This window comes from Oncorhynchus mykiss, chromosome 12, assembly GCF_057628025.1.
Source record: "Oncorhynchus mykiss isolate SJ-2025 chromosome 12, ASM5762802v1, whole genome shotgun sequence".
NCBI lineage: Eukaryota > Metazoa > Chordata > Actinopteri > Salmoniformes > Salmonidae > Oncorhynchus > Oncorhynchus mykiss.
In genome coordinates, this window is record NC_143033.1 from 1,039,489 (window position 1) to 1,061,226 (window position 21,738).

The window sequence follows — 21,738 nt, forward strand, 5'->3', positions numbered from 1 at the left end:
TAAGGAGGCCTGCGTCTTGTGATACGTGTAGGTATGTACGGCAGGACCAAATCGGAAAGATAGGTAGGAGCAAGGGAATGTAATGCTTTGTAGGTTAGCAGTAAAACCTTGAAATCAGCCCTTGCTTTGACAGGAAGCCAGTGTAGAGAGGCTAGCACTGGAGTAATATGATCACATTTTTTGGTTCTAGTCAGGATTCTAGCAGCCGTGTTTAGCACTAACTGAAGTGTTTTTAGTGCTTTATCCGGGTAGATGGAAAGTAGAGCATAGCAGTAGTCTAACCTAGAAGTGACAAAAGCATGGATAACATTTTCTTCATCATTTTCGGAGAGAAAGTTTCTGATTTTTGCAATGTTACGTAGATGAAAAACAGCTGGCTTTGAAACAGTCTTGAAATGTTCGTCAAAAGAGAGATCAGGGTCCAGAGTAACGCCGAGGTCCTTCACAGTTTGTTTTGAGACAACACTACAACCATCAAGATTAATTGTCAGATTCAACAAAAAATATTTTTGTTTCTTGGGACAGACAGCTCGGTGCATTCAACATGTCAATACCTCTCATAAATAAAGTAGTGATGAAGTCAATCTCTCCTCCACTTTCAGCCAGGAGAGATTGACATGCATATTATTATTTTTTTCTGAGCCAATTGCAATTTTCCTAAGTCATTTTTTTGTGGCACCTGACCACACGACTGAACAGTAGTCAAGGTGAGACAACACTAGGGCCTGTAGGACCTGCCTTGTTAGTGCTGTTAAGAAGACGGAGCATCACTTTATCATAGACAGACTTCTCCCCATTTTAGCTACTACTGCATCAATATGTTTTGACAATGACAGTTTACAATCTAGTGTTACTCCAAGCAGTTTAGTCATCTCAACTTGCTCAATTTCCACATTATTTATTACAACAATTAGTTGAGTGAGTGTTTTGTTCCAAATGCTTTTAATTTTAGAAATAATTAGGGCGAACTTATTCCTTACCTCCCACTCTGAAACTAACTGCAGCTCTTTGTTAAGTGTTGCAGTCATTTCAGTTGCTGCAGTAGCTGACGTGTATGGTGTTGAGTCATCCGCATACATAGAAAATCTGGCTTTACTCAAAGTCAGTGGCATGTCGTTATTAAAAATTGAAAAATGCAAAGTGCCTAAACAGCTACCCTGGGGAATTCCTGATTCTAACTGTATTATGTTGGAGAGGCTTTATGTTGGAAAGAACACCCTCTGAGTTCTGTTAGACAGGTAACTCTTTATCCACATTATAGCAGGGGGTGTAAAGTCATAACACATACGTTTTTCCAGCAGCAGACTATGATCATTAATGTCAAAAGCTGCACTGAAGTCTAATAAGACAGCCCCCACATTCATTTTATCATCAATTGCTCTAAGCCAATCATCAGTCATTTGTGTAAGTACTGTGCTTGTTGAGCGTCCTTCCCAAAAAGCATGCTGAAATTCTGTTGTCAATTTGTTCACTGTAAAATAGCATTGTATCTGGTCAAACACAACTTTTTCCAGAAGTTTACTAAGGGTTGGTAACAGGCTGATTGGTCAGATATTTGAGCCAGTAAAGGGGGCTTTACTATTCTTGGGTAGAGGAATAATTCCCTGGGGAAACACACTCTCTAGTACGTTTAAATAAAAGATGTGGCAATATCATTCACTATTATCCTCAGTAATTTTCCATCCAAGTTGTCAGACCCCGGTGGCTTGTCATTGTTGATAGACAACAATCATTTCCAGAGTCACTTTATAGAATTCAAAATAACAATTATTGTCTTTCATCATTTGGGCAGATATACTTGGATGTGAACTGTCAGTGTTTGTTGCTGGTATATCATACCTAATCATGCCAATGAAAAAATAATGAAAGTAGTTGACAATATCAGTGGGTTTTGTGATGAATGATCCATCTAATTCAATGAATGAAGGAGCACGGAGTTTGCCTTTTTTCCCAAAATGTAATTTAAGGTGCTCCAAAGCATTTTACATTCTTTATAAAATGTATCTTCATTTCATAAATGTACAATTCACGAAGTGACTAGCCTCATTAGCAAAGAAAGTACAAGTTAGCTTTCCTTAGGCAAATTTTGTAACACTATCATAAAACATGTCAACATCGATAATGATTATAAAGCAATACGGTTTTCACAATATCTAGTAGACAGAGCGCGTCTTCTTCCTGAGCGGTATGACGGCTGCGTGGTCCCATGATGTTTATACTATTGTTTGTACAGATGAACGTTGTACCTTCAGACGTTTGGAAATTGCTCCTAAGGATGAACCAGACTTGTGGAGGTCTATCATTTTTTTCTGAGCTCCTGGCTGATTTCTTTTGATTTTACCATGATGTCAAGCAAAGAGGCACTGAGTTTGAAGGTTGGCCTTGAAATACATCCACAGGTACACCTCAATTGACTGAAATTATGTCAATTAGCCAATCAGAAGCTTCTAAAGTCATGACATCATTTTCTGGAATTTTCCAAGCTGTTTAAAGGCACAGTCAACTCAGTGTATGTAAACTTCTGACCCACTGGAATTGTGATTCAGTGAATTATGTGAAATAATTTGTCTGTAAACACTTGTTGGAAAAATTACTTGTGTCATGCAGAAAGTAGATGTCCTGACCGACTTGTCAAAACTACAGTTTGTTAACCAGTTAGAGCTCTAGGGGCGCTATTTCATTTTTGGATAAAAAACGTTCCCGTTTTAAGCGCGATATTTTGTCACGAAAAGATGCTCGACTATGCATATTCTTGACAGTTTTGGAAAGAAAACACTCTGAAGTTTCAGAATCTGCAAAGATTTTGTCTGTAAGTGCCCCAGAACTCATTCTACAGGCGAAACCAAGATGATGCATCACCCAGGAATTAGCAGAATTTCTGAAGCTCTGTTTTCCATTCTCTCCTTATATGGCTGTGATTGCGCAAGGAACGAGCCTACACTTTCTGTCGTTCGCCCAAGGTCTTAGCAGCATTGTGACGTATTTGTAGGCATATCATTGGAAGATTGGCCATAAGAGACTACATTTTCCAGAGGTCCGCCCGGTGTCCTTTGTCTAAATTTGTGCGTAATCTTCAGGTGCGGTCATTTTCTCCTGGGATTCAGGAGAGAAAGCATGTATCCAAGAACGATGTATCAATGAAGAGATATGTGAAAAACACCTTGAGGCTTGATTCTAAAAAACGTTTGCCATGTTTTCAGTCGATATTATGGAGTTAATTTGGAAAAAAGTTTGCGTTTTGAGGACTGAATTTATGGATTTTTTTTGGTAGCCAAATGTGATGTATAAAACGGAGCTATTTCTAATACACAAGGAATCTTTTTGGAAAAACTGAGCATCTGCTATCTAACTGAGAGTATCCTCATTGAAAACATCAGAAGTTCTTCAAAGGTAAATGATTTTATTTGAAGGCTTTTATGTTTTTGTTAATGTTGCGTGCTGGATGCTAACGCTAATGCTAACGCTAAATGCTAACGCGAAATGCTAACTCTAGCTAGCTACTTTTACACAAATGATTGTTTTCCTATGGTTGAGAAGCATATTTTGAAAATCTGAGATGACAGTGTTGTTTACAAAAGGCTAAGCTTGAGAGATGGCATATTTATTTCATTTCATTTGCGATTTTCATAAATAGTTAACGTTGTGTTATGCTAATGAGCTTGCTGATAGATTTACACAATCCTGGATACAGGGGTTTTTTCATAGCTAAACGTGACGCAGAAAACGGAGCGATTTGTCCTAAACAAATAATCTTTCAGGAAAAACTGAACATTTGCTATCTGAGAGTCTCCTCATTGAAAACATCTGAAGTTCTTCAAAGGTAAATGATTTTTTTGAATGCTTTTCTGTTTTTTTGTGTAAATGTTGCCAGCTGAATGTTAATGCTAAATGCTACGTTAGCCATCAATACTGTTACACAAATGCTTGTTTTGCAATGGTTGAGAAGCATATTTTGAAAATCTGAGATGACAGTGTTGTTAACAAAAGGCTAAGCTTGAGAGATGGCATATTTATTTCATTTCATTTGCGATTTTCATGAATAGTTAACGTTGCGTTATGGTAATGAGCTTGAGTCTGTATTCACGAACCCGGATCCGGGATGGGGAGATCAGAAAGGTTAACAATAAATTTTTTGCTGTGGTTGAAAAACAAGTTTTAATGACTCCAACCAAAGTGTATGTAAACCTCCAACTTCAACTGTACCTCCACCAAGGTTTAACAACCCTTTGACCAGATGCTGTGATCAAATCAAATCAAATGTATTTATATAGCCCTTCGTACATCAGCTGATATCTCAAAGTGCTGTACAGAAACAAAGCCTAAAACCCCAAACAGCAAGCAATGCAGGTGTAGAAGCATGGTGGCTAGGAAAAACTCCCTAGAAAGGCCAAAACCTAGGAAGAAACCTAGAGAGGAACCAGGCTATGTGGGGTGGCCAGTCCTCTTCTGGCTGTGCCAGGTGGAGGTTATAACAGAGACAGGAGGGGTCAGGAGACACATGTGATCATGCACACACATACACACACATACATATATATAGAGTACCAGTCAAACATTTGGACACCTACTCATTCAAGGCTTTTTCTGTGTTTTTACTACTTTCTACATAGTAGAATAATAGTGAAGACAAACTATGAAATAACACATATGGAATCATGTAGTAACCAAAAAAGTGTTAAACAAATCAAAATATATTTTATATTTCAGATTCTTCAAAATAGCCACCCTTTGCCTTGATGACAGCTTTGCACACTCTTGGCATTCTCTCAAACAACTTCACCTGGAATGCTTTTCCCACAGTCTAGAAGGAGTTCCCACATATGCTGAACACTTGTTGGCTGCTTTTCCTTCACTCTTTGTTCCAACATCCCAAACCATCTCAATTGGGAGGCCAGGTCATCCATTGTTGTAACTTTAATGTATTACAGAGGGTAATGTTTAAGTTTATTCATTGAGCTGTATCTAAAGATATTTCTTTACAGTTATTTACATATGTAATTGTATTGGGTTGTATTGAATTACGCTTTTTGACTGCAAGTGCCAGAATGCCTTGCGACAGGAATGAGAGAGATAACGCGCCAATTATGTGCAGGTGCGAGTTGACCATGGCTGACCTTCCGATAGCATCTTACCTGCATTGCTCTGTACCAAAACAAAGTTGTTAAATGTAACGTGAACAAGTATTATTACTAAAAAAATAAGCTTTCGTATCAAACCCGACGTCCTGAGTCATTACTTTGAAGTTAGTTAATCTATATCCATTACTACCAAGACACAAGGCGAGGACCAGATGCAGACACAGGAGGCAGATGGTTGGAGTCTTGCAATGTTTATTAATCCAAAAGGAGTAGGCAAGAGAATGGTTGTGGACAGGCAAAAGGTCAAAACCACTAAGAGCAAACCAGATGGGATGTAATTTAGCTGCAGAATGCTGTGGTAGCCATGCTGGTTAAGTGTGCCTTGGATAGTGTATTAACATAACAATCTGATTTTGCTTTTTTAACTAGTTTTACACACAGATTTCTCAAATCACCTGAAAGACTGCCAGTCTGGGACCGAGTCTGTGTATCTAGCTTTGGCCCAGGCAGCATCTCTCTTGTGTATGACTACAGATAGCTCTGGACTGAACCAAGGACCGATTTTTAACTTGCAATTTTTTTAAAGGGAGCATATTTATCTACAATATAATTGAAAACATTTCAGAAGAGGTTCAGGACCAACTCTGGTTCAGGTATAGATGCAATACAATCAAAGTCTCCAGAATAAAAGGTCACAAAGGCCTGTTCATTGAAATGTTAAAAATTCATCTTGTTGTTAAACTGAGGTTTGGATCAAAGTATCCGTATATCCCTGAAACATACAATGGGACAGTGGTCACTAATATCCAAAGCAAATACCCCACTCACAGAATATTTCTCTGGAGAATTTGTAAATATGAGGTCAATCAAAGTGGATTTCGTAGGGTCCGTTAAGTTCAGACGAGTAGGAAATGTAATCAGCTAGGACAAATTTAGATTTGAACAAAAATCCTTTAAACAGTAAGAATCCTGATTTCCCCGTGTAAGATTAAAATCTCCAGCAATTAAATCAGTGAGTTTGTTTAGTACACAGATTCCTATAACTTGTATTTTAGTTTGAACCCAACTGAAGACTTAAAGCCAACAATTCAAATTGTTTAGGACTGGAGTTGGCCTTTAACAGAGACACAGAAAGAAGATTATTTGTGTAAATAGCAACACCACCACCTTTGCCTTTCCTATCAGCACTAAACACTTTGTAACCATCTATAGCAACCTCAGAGTAGAGGGTTTTGGGCTCCCTAGTGGCACAGCGATCTAAGGCACTGCATCTCAGTGCAAGAGACGTCACTATAGTACCTGGTTCAAATCCAGGCTGTATGACATCCGGCCATGATTGGGAGTCCCATAGGGTGGCGCACAATTGGTCCAGTGTTGTCTGGGTTTGGCCGGAGTGGGCGTCATTATAAATAATAATTTGTTTTTAACTGACTTGCCTAGTTAAATAAAGGTTAAGTAAAAAATCTTGACATGATACATTTTGGGTAATAAACTACAAATGTTAAGATGTAAAAATTTCAACAATTTAAAAACTTTTCTGCATTTAAAATCACATGGAGTTTAAATACAAGTCATATTACTTTGAGATTTCAGAACAACAGGAGACTCAACGATTGGATTATACCTATTAGGAAAAGAAACCAAAGTAGGAATAGCAACGACGGTTCTACGGTTAGCACCATTAGTCATGTCAATCAATCAAATGTATTTATAAAGCCCTTTTTACATCAGCCGATGTCACAATGTGCTGTACAGAAACCTGCCTAAAACCCCAAGGAAAAACTCCCTAGAAAAGACGGAACCTAGGAAGAAACCTAGAGAGGAGCCAGGCTATGAGGGGTGGCCAGTCCTCTTCTGGCTGTGGCGGATGGAGATTATAACAGAACATGGCCAAGATGTTCAAACGTTCATAGATGACCAGCACGGTCTGACAAAAATAATCACAGTGGTTGTAGAAAAAAGGTGTCCTTAAATTATTCTTTATATGTTCGTCAAAAGAGAGATCAGTGTCCAGAGTATCGCCGAGGTCCTTCACAGTTTTATTTGAGATGACCGTACAACCATCAAGATTAATTGTCAGATCCAGAAGACAGAAGATCTCTCTGTTTCTTGGGACCCAGAACAAGCATCTCTGTTTTATCCGAGTTTAAAAGTAAAACATTTGCCGCCATCCACTTCCTTATGTCTGAAACACAGGCTTCCAAGGAGGGCAATTTTGGGGCTTCACCATGTTTCATCGAAATGTACAGCTGTGTATCATCCGTATAGCAGTGAAAGTTAACATTATGTTTCCGAATGACATCACCAATATATAGTGAAAACAATAGTGGTCCTAAAACGTAAACTTGAGGAACACCGAAGTGTACAGTTGATTTGTCAGAAGAAAAACCATCCACAGAGACAAACTGATATCTTTCCGACAGATAAGATCTAAACCAGGCCAGAACTTGTCCGTGTAGACCAATTTGGGTTTCCAGTCTCTCCAAAAGAATGTCGTGATCGATGGTATCAAAAACAGCACTAGGACAGATGCAGAGCCTTGGTCTGAAGCCATTAACCTGTTAGATCTCTAGGGGCGCTATTTCATTTTTGGATAAAAAACTTTCCCGTTTTAAGCGCGATATTTTGTCATGAAAAGATGCTCGACTATGCATATTCTTGACAGTTTTGGAAAGAAAACACTCTGAAGTTTCAGAATCTGCAAAGATTTTGTCTGTAAGTGCCCCAGAACTCATTCTACAGGCGAAACCAAGATGATGCATCAACCAGGAATTAGCAGAATTTCTGAAGCTCTGTTTTCCATTGTCTCCTTATATGGCTGTGATTGCGCAAGGAATGAGCCTACACTTTCTGTCGTTCGCCCAAGGTCTTAGCAGCATTGTGACGTATTTGTAGGCATATCATTGGAAGATTGACCATAAGAGACTACATTTTCCAAGTGTCCGCCTGGTGTCCTGCGTGGAATTCGGTGCGCAATTGCCAGCTGCTAGTACTTTTCCATTTGATATAGGGGAGAAACCATGTGTCCAAGAACGATGTATCAATGAAGAGATATGTGAAAAACACCTTGATGATTGATTCTAAACAACGTTTGCCGTGTTTTCAGTCGATATTATGGAGTTAATTTGGAAAAAAGTTCGTGTTTTGAGGACTGACTTTTCAGATTTTTTTTGGTAGCCAAATGTGATGTATAAAACGGAGCTATTTCTAATACACAAAGAATCTTTTTGGAAAAACTGAGCATCTGCTATCTAACTGAGAGTATCCTCATTGAAAACATCAGAAGTTCTTCAAAGGTAAATGATTTTATTTGAAGGCTTTTATGTTTTTGTTAATGTTGCGTGCTGGATGCTAACGCTAATGCTAACGCTAAATGCTAACGCTAAATGCTAACGCTAGCTAGCTACTTTTACACAAATTATTGTTTTCCTATGGTTGAGAAGCATATTTTGAAAATCTGAGATGACAGTGTTGTTTACAAAAGGCTAAGCTTGAGAGATGGCATATTTATTTCATTTCATTTGCGATTTTCATGAATAGTTAACGTTGTGTTATGCTAATGAGCTTGCTGATAGATTTACACAATCCTGGATACAGGGGTTTTTTCATAGCTAAACGTGACGCAGAAAACGGAGCGATTTGTCCTAAACAAATAATCTTTCAGGAAAAACTGAACATTTGCTATCTGAGAGTCTCCTCATTGAAAACATCTGAAGTTTTTCAAAGGTAAATTATTTTATTTGAATGCTTTTCTGTTTTTTTGTGTAAATGTTGCCAGCTGAATGCTAATGCTAAATGCTACGTTAGCCATCAATACTGTTACACAAATGCTTGTTTTGCAATGGTTGAGAAGCATATTTTGAAAATCTGAGATGACAGTGTTGTTAACAAAAGGCTAAGCTTGAGAGCTAGCATATTTATTTCATTTCATTTGCGATTTTCATGAATAGTTAACGTTGCGTTATGGTAATGAGCTTGAGTCTGTATTCACGATCCCGGATCCGGGATGGGGAGATCAGAAAGGTTAAAAGGTAATTTACCACCTTCACGAGTGCAGTCTCAGTGCTACGATGGGAACTAAAACCAGACTGAAGCGTTTCGTATGTCACCACTTTCAGATACAACATGTGGAACTCTCATAGAGACCAAAAAGGAGATGGTAAAAACTGACTTACATGTAATGATAATATTGTCCTCATATCAATTTAGTTGACCAGCAACCTTTCCAATGTTTGATGACCACAGCCGGGAGCCATTTTCACCCAGGTGAATTCCGTCTTCCACAAAGTAGCCAGGCCTATTCCAGAAGGAGTCAAAATTGTTGACGAAGGACTTTCCCAAGTCCTTGTTCAGACTCATTAACCACTGGTGAAGAGACCAAAGATGGCTAAAACACTCAGTCGCACAAGACGAGGACATGTATTTGGGCCCGAGACAATTATTTATTCTGCTAATTTCTGAGCATTCTCTAAGAGTTGTAAGAAATGGTCTTTTAGCTTTAGAGTTTTCACATCATGTTATTAGACCCAATATGCAACACAACTGTTTTCAGAACAGGAATATGTTTTTTGATGGTAGGCATGACTTCTGATAAATCCAATTCCTTATAGATGACCCGGAGCCAGTGGGTCTGGCTCCAGGAAAACAAATTGTACGGGTATTTCTGACTTCCACCAATCTAACAACGGAGCTTCCCATAATAATGGTTGATGGCTGTTGTCCATTTCAAGCCGGAGCCCTCAGCCCAACCCTAACCCCATCAGGGGCTCCTCTAACTCGCCCCCCACAAACGACAGGAATAGCAGAGCCCACAGTAGACCCCGGTGAAGCAGAACCCACCTTAGACCCCGGCGATGCCATCACACTGTTGGCCGACACGGAAGGAACATCCTACGCTGCATGACAAGATGGTGCCAGAACATCATGCCCCAGAGCGAAGCTATTTGATGTTGGCAGCCCATTCATGAATCCCGTCACCGCAGAGGGCTCAGAAAGTGGAGGATGCCGACCTCGACTTGTTCATCTATAAGTCTCTGCTAGGTAAAGCACTGCCTTATCTCAGCTCACTGGTCACCATAGCAACACCCACCCATAGCACGTGCTCCAGCAGGTATATCTCACTGGTCACCCCCAAAGCCAACACCTTTTTTGGCCGCCTTTCCTTCCAGTTCTCTGCTGCCAATGACTGTAACGAACTGCACAAATCAGTCGGAGACCTATGTATATCTCCCTCACTAACTTTAAGCATCAGCGGTCAGAGCAGATTACCGATCGCTGCAGCTGTACACAGCCCATCTGTAAATAGCCCATCCAACCAACTACCTACCTCATCCCCCATATTTGTTTTTGTCTCTCTGCTCTTTTGCGCACCAGTATTTCTACTTGCAAATCCTCATCTGCACATCTATCACTCCAGTGTTAATTTGCTAAATTGTAATTACTTCGCCACTATGGCCTATTTATTGCCTAACCTCCTCACGCCATTTGGACGCACTGTATGCATACTTTTCTATTGTGTTATTGACTGTACGCTGGTTTACTCCATGTGTAACTCTGTGTTGTTATTTGTGTTGCACTGCTTTGCTTTATCTTGGCCAGGTCGCAGTTGTAAATGAGAACTTGTTCCCAACTGGCCTACCTGGTTAAATGAAGGTGACATAAACCAAAATAAAACAATGAGACAGTGTATTGTATTTCCTGTGTTAATATGAAGCTAATCAGACACAGTGATTATAATGACAGAGTGAATGCTGTGGAAAGGCTGCGTAATGGTTTAACTGGGTGTGTGTGTGTGTGTGTGTGTGTGTGTGTGTGTATGATCATGCTAGCTGTAGAGAATACCACACTTTCAGGATTTATGGAAACATGGCCTAAACTAAGGCCTAAAATAAGGCCTAGGGGTGTGTCTCAAACACCACCCTATACCCCTACTTTGTGCACTACATTTGACCAGAGTCTATGGGACAAGAGAAGGGACTAAGTCTGACATGTTGGACCATATGAGGACCAGATTTCCTATAAAAGCCTGTTTCCACAGTGGCCCTCTGTCCCTGTCCTATCCAGAACCCTGCAGTAAAATTCAACTCAAACACACAGTGGTGGGAAATACATGACCTTTGATCCCCAAGCAGGTCACAGACAGGACACCATGTGAGCAGGGAAGTAATGAAGAATAGTGGAGCTGACATGCTCTTCATATGAAACAGGCTAACAGGTAGAATACACACACACACACACACACACACACACACACACACACACACACACACACACACACACACACACACACACACACACACGTCTTAACACACACGACACAGATGTTACAGATGTAAAGGGAAGCAGTGCAACAGAAACAACAACACAGAAACAGTTACACATGGAATAAACAAGAGTACAGTCAATAACACAACAGAAACACAAAGAAAGTCTATATACAGTGTGTGCAAATGGTGTGAGGAGGTAAGGCAATAAATAGGCCGTAATAGCGAAGTAATTACAATTTAGCAGATTAACACTGGAGTGACAGATGATCAGATGATGATGTGCAAGTAGAAATAATGTTGTGGAAAATAGCAGAAAAGTAAATAAAAACAGTATGGGGATGAGCTAGGTAGATTGGTTGGGCTATGTACAGATGGGCTATGTACAGCTGCAGCGATCGGTTAGCTGCTCAGATAGCTGAGCAGGTAGTGAGGGAAATATAAATCTCCAGCTTCAGCGATTTTTGCAATTTGTTCCAGTCACTGGCAGCAGAGAACTGGAAGGAAAGGCGGCCAAATGGGGTGTTGGCTTTGGGGATGACCAGTGAGCTCTAAGTGCTGGAACGTGTGCTACAGGTGGGTGCTGCTATCGTGACCAGTGAACTGAGATAAGGAGGAGCTTTACCTAGCAGAGACTTATAGATGACCCGGAGCCAGTGGGTCTGGCGATGAATATGTAGCGAGGGCTAGGCAACGAGAGCATACAGGTCGCAGTGGTGGGTAGTATAAGGGGCGTTGGTGACAAAATGGATGGCACTGTGATAGACTGCATCCAGTTTGCTGAGTAGAGTATTGGAAGTTATTTTGTAAATGACATCGTCGAAGTCGAGGATCGGTAGGATAGTCAGTTTTATGAGGGTATGTTTGGTAGCGTGAGTGAAGGAGGCTTTGTTGCGAAATAGATTTCTAGATTTAATATTTTGGATTGGAATTGTTTAATATGAGTCTGGAAGGAGAGTTTACAGTCTATCCAGACACCTAGGTATTAGTAGTTGTCCACATATTCTAAGTCAGAGCTGTCCAGAGTAGTGATGCTAGTCGGGTGTGGGCAGCGAATGGTTGAAAAGCATGTATTTGGTTTTACTAGCATTTAAGAGCAGTTGGAGGCCACAGAAAGAGTGCTGCATGGCATTTAAACTCGTTTGGAGGTTAGTTAACACAGTGTCCAAAGAAGGGTCAGATGTATACAGAATGGTGTCGTCTGCGTAGAGGTGGATCAGGGAATCACCAGCAGCAAGTGCGACATTGTTCATATATACAGAGAATAGAGTCGGCCCGAGAATTTAACCCTGTGGTACCCCCATAGAGACTGCCAGAGGTCTGGACAACAGGCCCTCCGATTTGACACACTGAACTCTGTTTGAAAAGTAGTTGGTGAACCAGGCGAGGCAATCATTTGAGAAACCAAGGCAGTTGAGTCTGCAGATAAGAATATGGTGATTGACAGAGTCGAAAGCCTTGGCCAGGACGATGAAGACGGCTGCACAGAACTGTCTTTTATCATTTACGGGTATGATATCGTTCAGTACCTTGAGCGTGGCTGAGGTGCATCCGTGACCAGCTTGAAAACTGGATTGCACAGCGGTCAAGGTACGGGGGGATTTTAGGTGGTCAGTGATCTGTTGATTAACTTGGCTTTTGAAGACTTCATAGAATTTATTCCAGCCCTCTGATTACAATTAAGAGCAAAACGTGCTTCTCTGTTCTGGGCCTGCTGCAGCTTAACTAGGTATTTTCTTGCAGCACTGAACCACACGACTGGACAATAATCAAGATTAGACAAAACTAGAGCCTGCAGACCTTGCTTTTTGGAGTGTGGTGTCAAAAAACAGAGCATCAATTTATTAGGGCAAGACCACCCCCATCTTTACAATCATTGAATCTATGTGTTTTGACCATGACAGTTTACAATCTAAGGTAATGTCATTTAGTCTCCTCAACTTGTTCAACAACCACACCATTCATTACCAGATTCAGCTGAGGTCTAGAATTTAAGGAATGATTTGTACCGAATACAATGCTCTTAGTTTTAGAGATGTTCAGGACCAGTTTACTGGTCACCCATTCCAAAACAGACTGCAACTCTTTGTTAAAACGCTTCCACTGGATGTCACCAGTCTTTGGAATTTGGTTTAGGTTATTCCTTTGTGTAATGAAGAAGTCGGCCATCTAGGAACTGGGTAACACTGTTGAGAGTGCGCAAGATGTGAAAGTAGCGTTGGATTGTTGTCTTCCTGTATTGAACACAGATAGACCCGTCTACAATTTGATCGATTATTAAAACTTGTTGAGGATAGGGGGCAGTATTTTCACTTTGGATGAATTGCGTGCCCATAGTGAACTGCATCAAACTCTGTCCTAGATTGCTAATATATGCATATTATTCATATTAATCTTCCAAACAAGAAGTGAAATTCTGAAAGTTGGGGCAACTTTGACGTCATCGCCCCCTCCTTTCCCAACAAGATATGGACCTGGAAGCACTTCCTACGCCTTCCACTAGATGTCCTCATTCAGTAGAAAGTGTAATGGAGCATTTGCTGTGAACTTTGACCTAATGGGAGGGAAAATAGTCAGTGTCCCAACAGAATGCCATTTTGCTGTGGTGCATTTCTCTGTGGGTGCTACGGCTGTTCCATTCGGCCCCAGATGAAAACGTATGATCCGGTTGGAACATTATTGGATATATATGATAATAACATCCTGAAGATTGATTCTCTACTTAGTTTGACCAGTTTATTCGACCTGGAATATATCTTATGGAAGTTTTCGTGCGAGTTATCTTGGACCAGCAGTCAGTTTTTGGGCACGTGAGCTGAAAGTGATAGCAAATGCAGCTACCTGGACACTAGTATTGGACATTATGGAACAAAACAATGATTTATTGTGAAACTAGGACTCCTTGCACTACATTCTGATGAAAGATCATCAAAGGTAAGAATATTTATGTTGTAATTTCGTATTTCTGTTGACTCCAACATGGCGGTTACGTCTGAGCGCCGTCTCAGATTATTGCAATGTTTGGCTTTTTCTGACACAAAATCTGACACAGCGGTTGCATTAAGAACCAGTGTATCTTTAATTATATGTAGAACATGTATCTTCAGTCAAAGTTTATGATGAGTATTTCTGTTATCTGGCATAGCTTTATATAATTTCTCCGGATATTTTGGAGGAATTTCTGAACATGGCGTCAATGTAAACCGAGATTTATGGATATAAAATGTATATTATCGAACAAAACATAAATGTATTGTGTAACATGTCATATGACTGTCATCTGATGAAGATTTTCAAGAGGTTAGTGATTCATTTTATTTCTAATCCTGCTTTTGTGATTTTATCTTTGGCTGGAAAAATGACTGCGTTTTTTTCTTTGGTTTGGTGGTGGTCTAACATAAATATATGTTGTGTTTTCGCTGTAAAACATTTTTAAAAATCTGACACGATGGGTAGATGAACAAGGTGTTTATCTTTCATTTGAGATATTGGACTTGTTAATGTGTGAAAGTTAAATATTTCAAAATAATATTTTTTAATTCCCTGCGCCACTTTTTCAGCTGAACAGGGAGGTGGAGTTCCCTGAGGGGAACTCCTTGCCCCAACAGGTTTTAACCTCTTGGGCTAAGGGATGCTTTGCGTTGAGGCCTCAATGCTTTTTGAGTTAACCTCTTGGGCTATGGGACGGTTGCGACGGTCACTTCGGCAAAAAACAGTGAAAATGCAGTGCGGCAAATAAATAAAAATGATATAAAATTAAACTTTCATTAAATCACACATGTAAGATACTCAATTAAAGCTACACTCGTTGTGAATCCAGCCAACATGTCAGATTTTAAAAAGGCTTTTCGGCGAAAGCATTAGAAGCTATTATCTGATGATAGCACAATAGTAAACAAAGAGGGTAGCATGTTTTAACCCTGCAGGCGCTACACAAAACGCAGAAATAAAATATAAAACATGCATTACCTTTGACGAGCTTCTTTTGTTGACACTCCAATATGTCCCATAAACATCACAATTGGTCCTTTTGTTTGATTAATTCCGTCCATATATATCCAAAATGTCCATTTATTTGACGTATTTGATCCCAAAAGAAACAGCTTCCAAAAAACGCAACGTCACTACAAAATATTTCAAAAGTGGCCTATAAACTTTGCCAAAATTTTCAAACTTCTTTTGTAATACAACTTTAGGTATTTTTAAACGTTAAAACTCAAAAAGCATTGAGTCCTCAACGCCAAGCATCCCCTAGCGCAAGAGGTTAACTCAAAAAGCATTGAAACCACTGATCCTGACAACGAGGTTAAACCACTGATCCTGACAACGGGGGGACACCACTGATCCTGACAACGGGGGGACACCACTGATCCTGACAATGGAGGAAACCACTGATCCTGACAATGGGGGAAACCACTGATCCTGACAAAGGGGGAAAACCTCCGATCCTGACAATGGGGGGAAACCAATGAACCTGACAATTGGGGAAACCACTGATCCTGACAATGGGGGAAAACCACTGATCCTGACAATGGGGGGAAACCACTAATCCTGACAATGGGGGGAAACCTCTGATCCTGACAATGGGGGAAATCTCTGATCCTGACAATGGGGTTAAACCACTGATCCTGACAATGGGGTTAAACCACTGATCCTGACAATGGGGGAAAACACTGAATCTGACAATGGGAGACACCACTGATCCTGACAATGGGGTTGAACCACTGATCCTGACAATAGGGTTAAACCACTGATCCTGACAATGGGGTTAAACCACTGATCCTGACAATGGGGTCAAACCACTGATCCTGACAATGGGGTTGAACCACTGATCCTGACAATGGTGGAAACCACTGATCCTGACAATGGGGGGAAACCTCTGATCCTGACAACGGGGGAAACCACTGATCCTGACAATGGAGGGAAACCAAAGATCCTGAAAATGGGGGGAAACCACTGATCCTGACAATGGGGGGAAACCACTGATCCTGACAATGGAGGGAAACCACTGATCCTCACAATGGGGAGACACCACTGATCCTGACAATGGGGGAAACCACTGATCCTGACAATGGGGGGAAACCTCTGATCCTGACAACGGGGGGAAAACCACTGATCTCACAATGGGAGACACCACTGATCCTGACAACGGGGGGAAACCACTGATCCTCACAATGGGAGACACCACTGATCCTGACAATGGGGTTAAACCACTGATCCTGACAATGGGGTTAAACCACTGATCCTGACAATAGGGTTAAACCACTGATCCTGACAATGGGGTCAAACTACTGATCCTGACAATGGGGTTAAACCACTGATCCTGACAATGGGGTTAAACCACTGATTCTGACAATGGGGTTAAACCACTGATCCTGACAATGGGGGAAAACTCTGATCCTGACAATGAGGTTAAACCACTGATCCTGAAAATGGGGTTAAACCACTGATCCTGACAATGGTGGGAAACCACTGATCCTGACAATGGGGGAAACCTCTGATCCTGACAACGGGGGGAAACCTCTGATCCTGACAACGGGGGGAAACCTCTGATCCTGACAACGGGGGGAAACCAATGATCCTGACAATTGGGGAAACCACTGATCCTGACAATGGGGGGACACCACTGATACTGACAATGGGGGAAAACCTCTGATCCTGACAATGGGGGGAAACCACTGATCCTGACAATGGAGGGAAACCACTGATCCTCACAATGGGGAGACACCACTGATCCTGACAATGGGGGAAACCACTGATCCTGACAATGGGGGGAAACCTCTGATCCTGACAACGGGGGGAAACCACTGATCCTCACAATGGGAGACACCACTGATCCTGACAACGGGGTTAAACCACTGATCCTGACAATGGGGTTAAACCACTGATCCTGACAATAGGGTTAAACCACTGATCCTGACAATGGGGTCAAACTACTGATCATGATAATGGGGTTAAACCACTGATCCTGACAATGGGGTTAAACCACTGATCCTGACAATGGGGTTAAACCACTGATTCTGACAATGGGGTTAAACCACTGATCCTGACAATGGGGTTAAACCACTGATCCTGACAATGGGGGAAATCTCTGATCCTGACAATGGGGTTAAACCACTGATCCTGACAATGGGGTTAAACCACTGATCCTGACAATGGGGTTAAACCACTGATCCTGACAATGGGGGAAACCACTGATCCTGACAATGGGGGAAACCACTGATCCTGACAATGGGGGAAACCTCTGATCCTGACAATGGGGGGAAACCTCTGATCCTGACAACGGGGGGAAACCTCTGATCCTGACAATGGGGGGAAACCTCTGATCCTGACAATGGGGGAAACCACTGATCCTGACAATGGGGGAAACCACTGATCCTGACAATGGGGGGAAACCACTGATCCTGACAATGGGGGAAACCACTGATCCTGACAACGGGGTTAAACCACTGATCCTGACAATGGGGGAAACCACTGATCCTGACAACGGGGTTAAACCACTGATCCTGACAATGGGGGAAACCACTGATCCTGACAACGGGGGAAACCTCTGATCCTGACAATGGGGGAAACCACTGATCCTGACAATGGGGGGAAACCACTGATCCTGACAAAGGGGGGAAACCTCTGATCCTGACAACGGGGGGAAACCACTGATCCTGACAACGGGGGGAAACCACTGATCATGACACTGGGGGAAACCTCTGATCCTGACAACGGGGGGAAACCACTGATCCTCACAATAGGGAGACACCACTGATCCTGACAATGGGGGAAACCACTGATCCTGACAGTGGGGGGAAACCACTGATCCTGACAATGGGGGGAAACCACTGATCCTGACAATGGGGTTAAACCACTGATCCTGACAACGGGGTCAAACCACTGATCCTGACAATGGGGTTGAACCACTGATCCTGACAATGGGGAAACCACTTATCCTGACAATGGGGGAAACCACTGATCCTGACAAAGGGGGGAAACCTCTGATCCTGACAACGGGGGGAACCCACTGATCCTGACAACGGGGGAAAACCACTGATCCTGAAAATGGGGGAAACCACTGATCCTTACAATGGGGGAAAACCTCTGATCCTGACAATGGGGGAAACCACTGATCCTGACAATGGAGGGAAACCAAAGATGCTGACAATGGGGGGAAACCACTGATCCTGACAATGGGGGGAAACCACTGATCCTGACAATGGAGGGAAACCACTGATCCTCACAATGGGGAGACACCACTGATCCTGACAATGGGGGAAACCACTGATCCTGACAATGGGGGGAAACCTCTGATCCTGACAAGGTGGGGAACCCACTGATCCTCACAATGGGAGACACCACTGATCCTTACAACGGTGGGAAACCACTGATCCTCACAATGGGAGACACCACTGATCCTGACAATGGGGTTAAACCACTGATCCTGACAATAGGGTTAAACCACTGATCTTGACAATGGGGTTAAACCACTGATTCTGACAGTGGGGTTAAACCACTGATCCTGACAATGGGGTTAAACCACTGATCCTGACAATGGGGGAAATCTCTGATCCTGACAATGGGGTTAAACCACTGATTCTGACAATGGGGTTAAACCACTGATCCTGACAATGGGGGAAAACTCTGATCCTGACAATGAGGTTAAACCACTGATCCTGAAAATGGGGTTAAACCACTGATCCTGACAATGGTGGGAAACCACTGATCCTGACAATGGGGGAAACCTCTGATCCTGACAACGGGGGGAAACCTCTGATCCTGACAACGGGGGGAAACCTCTGATCCTGACAACGGGGGGAAACCAATGATCCTGACAATTGGGGAAACCACTGATCCTGACAATGGGGGGACACCACTGATACTGACAATGGGGGAAAACCTCTGATCCTGACAATGGGGGGAAACCACTGATCCTGACAATGGAGGGAAACCACTGATCCTCACAATGGGGAGACACCACTGATCCTGACAATGGGGGAAACCACTGATCCTGACAATGGGGGGAAACCTCTGATCCTGACAACGGGGGGAAACCACTGATCCTCACAATGGGAGACACCACTGATCCTGACAACGGGGTTAAACCACTGATCCTGACAATAGGGTTAAACCACTGATCCTGACAATGGGGTCAAACTACTGATCATGACAATGGGGTTAAACCACTGATCCTGACAATGGGGTTAAACCACTGATCCTGACAATGGGGTTAAACCACTGATTCTGACAATGGGGTTAAACCACTGATCCTGACAATGGGGTTAAACCACTGATCCTGACAATGGGGGAAATCTCTGATCCTGACAATGGGGTTAAACCACTGATCCTGACAATGGGGTTAAACCACTGATCCTGACAATGGGGTTAAACCACTGATCCTGACAATGGGGGAAACCACTGATCCTGACAATGGGGGAAACCACTGATCCTGACAATGGGGGAAACCTCTGATCCTGACAATGGGGGGAAACCTCTGATCCTGACAACGGGGGGAAACCTCTGATCCTGACAATGGGGGGAAACCTCTGATCCTGACAATGGGGGAAACCACTGATCCTGACAATGGGGGAAACCACTGATCCTGACAATGGGGGGAAACCACTGATCCTGACAATGGGGGAAACCACTGATCCTGACAACGGGGTTAAACCACTGATCCTGACAATGGGGGAAACCACTGATCCTGACAACGGGGTTAAACCACTGATCCTGACAATGGGGGAAACCACTGATCCTGACAACGGGGGAAACCTCTGATCCTGACAATGGGGGAAACCACTGATCCTGACAATGGGGGGAAACCACTGATCCTGACAAAGGGGGGAAACCTCTGATCCTGACAACGGGGGGAAACCACTGATCCTGACAACGGGGGGAAACCACTGATCATGACACTGGGGGAAACCTCTGATCCTGAAAACGGGGGGAAACCACTGATCCTCACAATAGGGAGACACCACTGATCCTGACAATGGGGGAAACCACTGATCCTGACAGTGGGGGGAAACCACTGATCCTGACAATGGGGGGAAACCACTGATCCTGACAATGGGGTTAAACCACTGATCCTGACAACGGGGTCAAACCACTGATCCTGACAATGGGGTTGAACCACTGATCCTGACAATGGGGAAACCACTTATCCTGACAATGGGGGAAACCACTGATCCTGACAAAGGGGGGAAACCTCTGATCCTGACAACGGGGGGAACCCACTGATCCTGACAACGGGGGAAAACCACTGATCCTGAAAATGGGGGAAACCACTGATCCTTACAATGGGGGAAAACCTCTGATCCTGACAATGGGGGAAACCACTGATCCTGACAATGGAGGGAAACCAAAGATGCTGACAATGGGGGGAAACCACTGATCCTGACAATGGGGGGAAACCACTGATCCTGACAATGGAGGGAAACCACTGATCCTCACAATGGGGAGACACCACTGATCCTGACAATGGGGGAAACCACTGATCCTGACAATGGGGTTAAACCACTGATCCTGACAATGGGGTTAAACCACTGATCCTGACAATGGGGGAAACCACTGATCCTGACAATGGGGGAAACCACTGATCCTGACAATGGGGGAAACCTCTGATCCTGACAATGGGGGGAAACCTCTGATCCTGACAACGGGGGGAAACCTCTGATCCTGACAATGGGGGGAAACCTCTGATCCTGACAATGGGGGAAACCACTGATCCTGACAATGGGGGAAACCACTGATCCTGACAATGGGGGGAAACCACTGATCCTGACAATGGGGGAAACCACTGATCCTGACAACGGGGTTAAACCACTGATCCTGACAATGGGGGAAACCACTGATCCTGACAACGGGGTTAAACCACTGATCCTGACAATGGGGGAAACCACTGATCCTGACAACGGGGGAAACCTCTGATCCTGACAATGGGGGAAACCACTGATCCTGACAATGGGGGGAAACCACTGATCCTGACAAAGGGGGGAAACCTCTGATCCTGACAACGGGGGGAAACCACTGATCCTGACAACGGGGGGAAACCACTGATCATGACACTGGGGGAAACCTCTGATCCTGACAACGGGGGGAAACCACTGATCCTCACAATAGGGAGACACCACTGATCCTGACAATGGGGGAAACCACTGATCCTGACAGTGGGGGGAAACCACTGATCCTGACAATGGGGGGAAACCACTGATCCTGACAATGGGGTTAAACCACTGATCCTGACAACGGGGTCAAACCACTGATCCTGACAATGGGGTTGAACCACTGATCCTGACAATGGGGAAACCACTTATCCTGACAATGGGGGAAACCACTGATCCTGACAAAGGGGGGAAACCTCTGATCCTGACAACGGGGGGAACCCACTGATCCTGACAACGGGGGAAAAC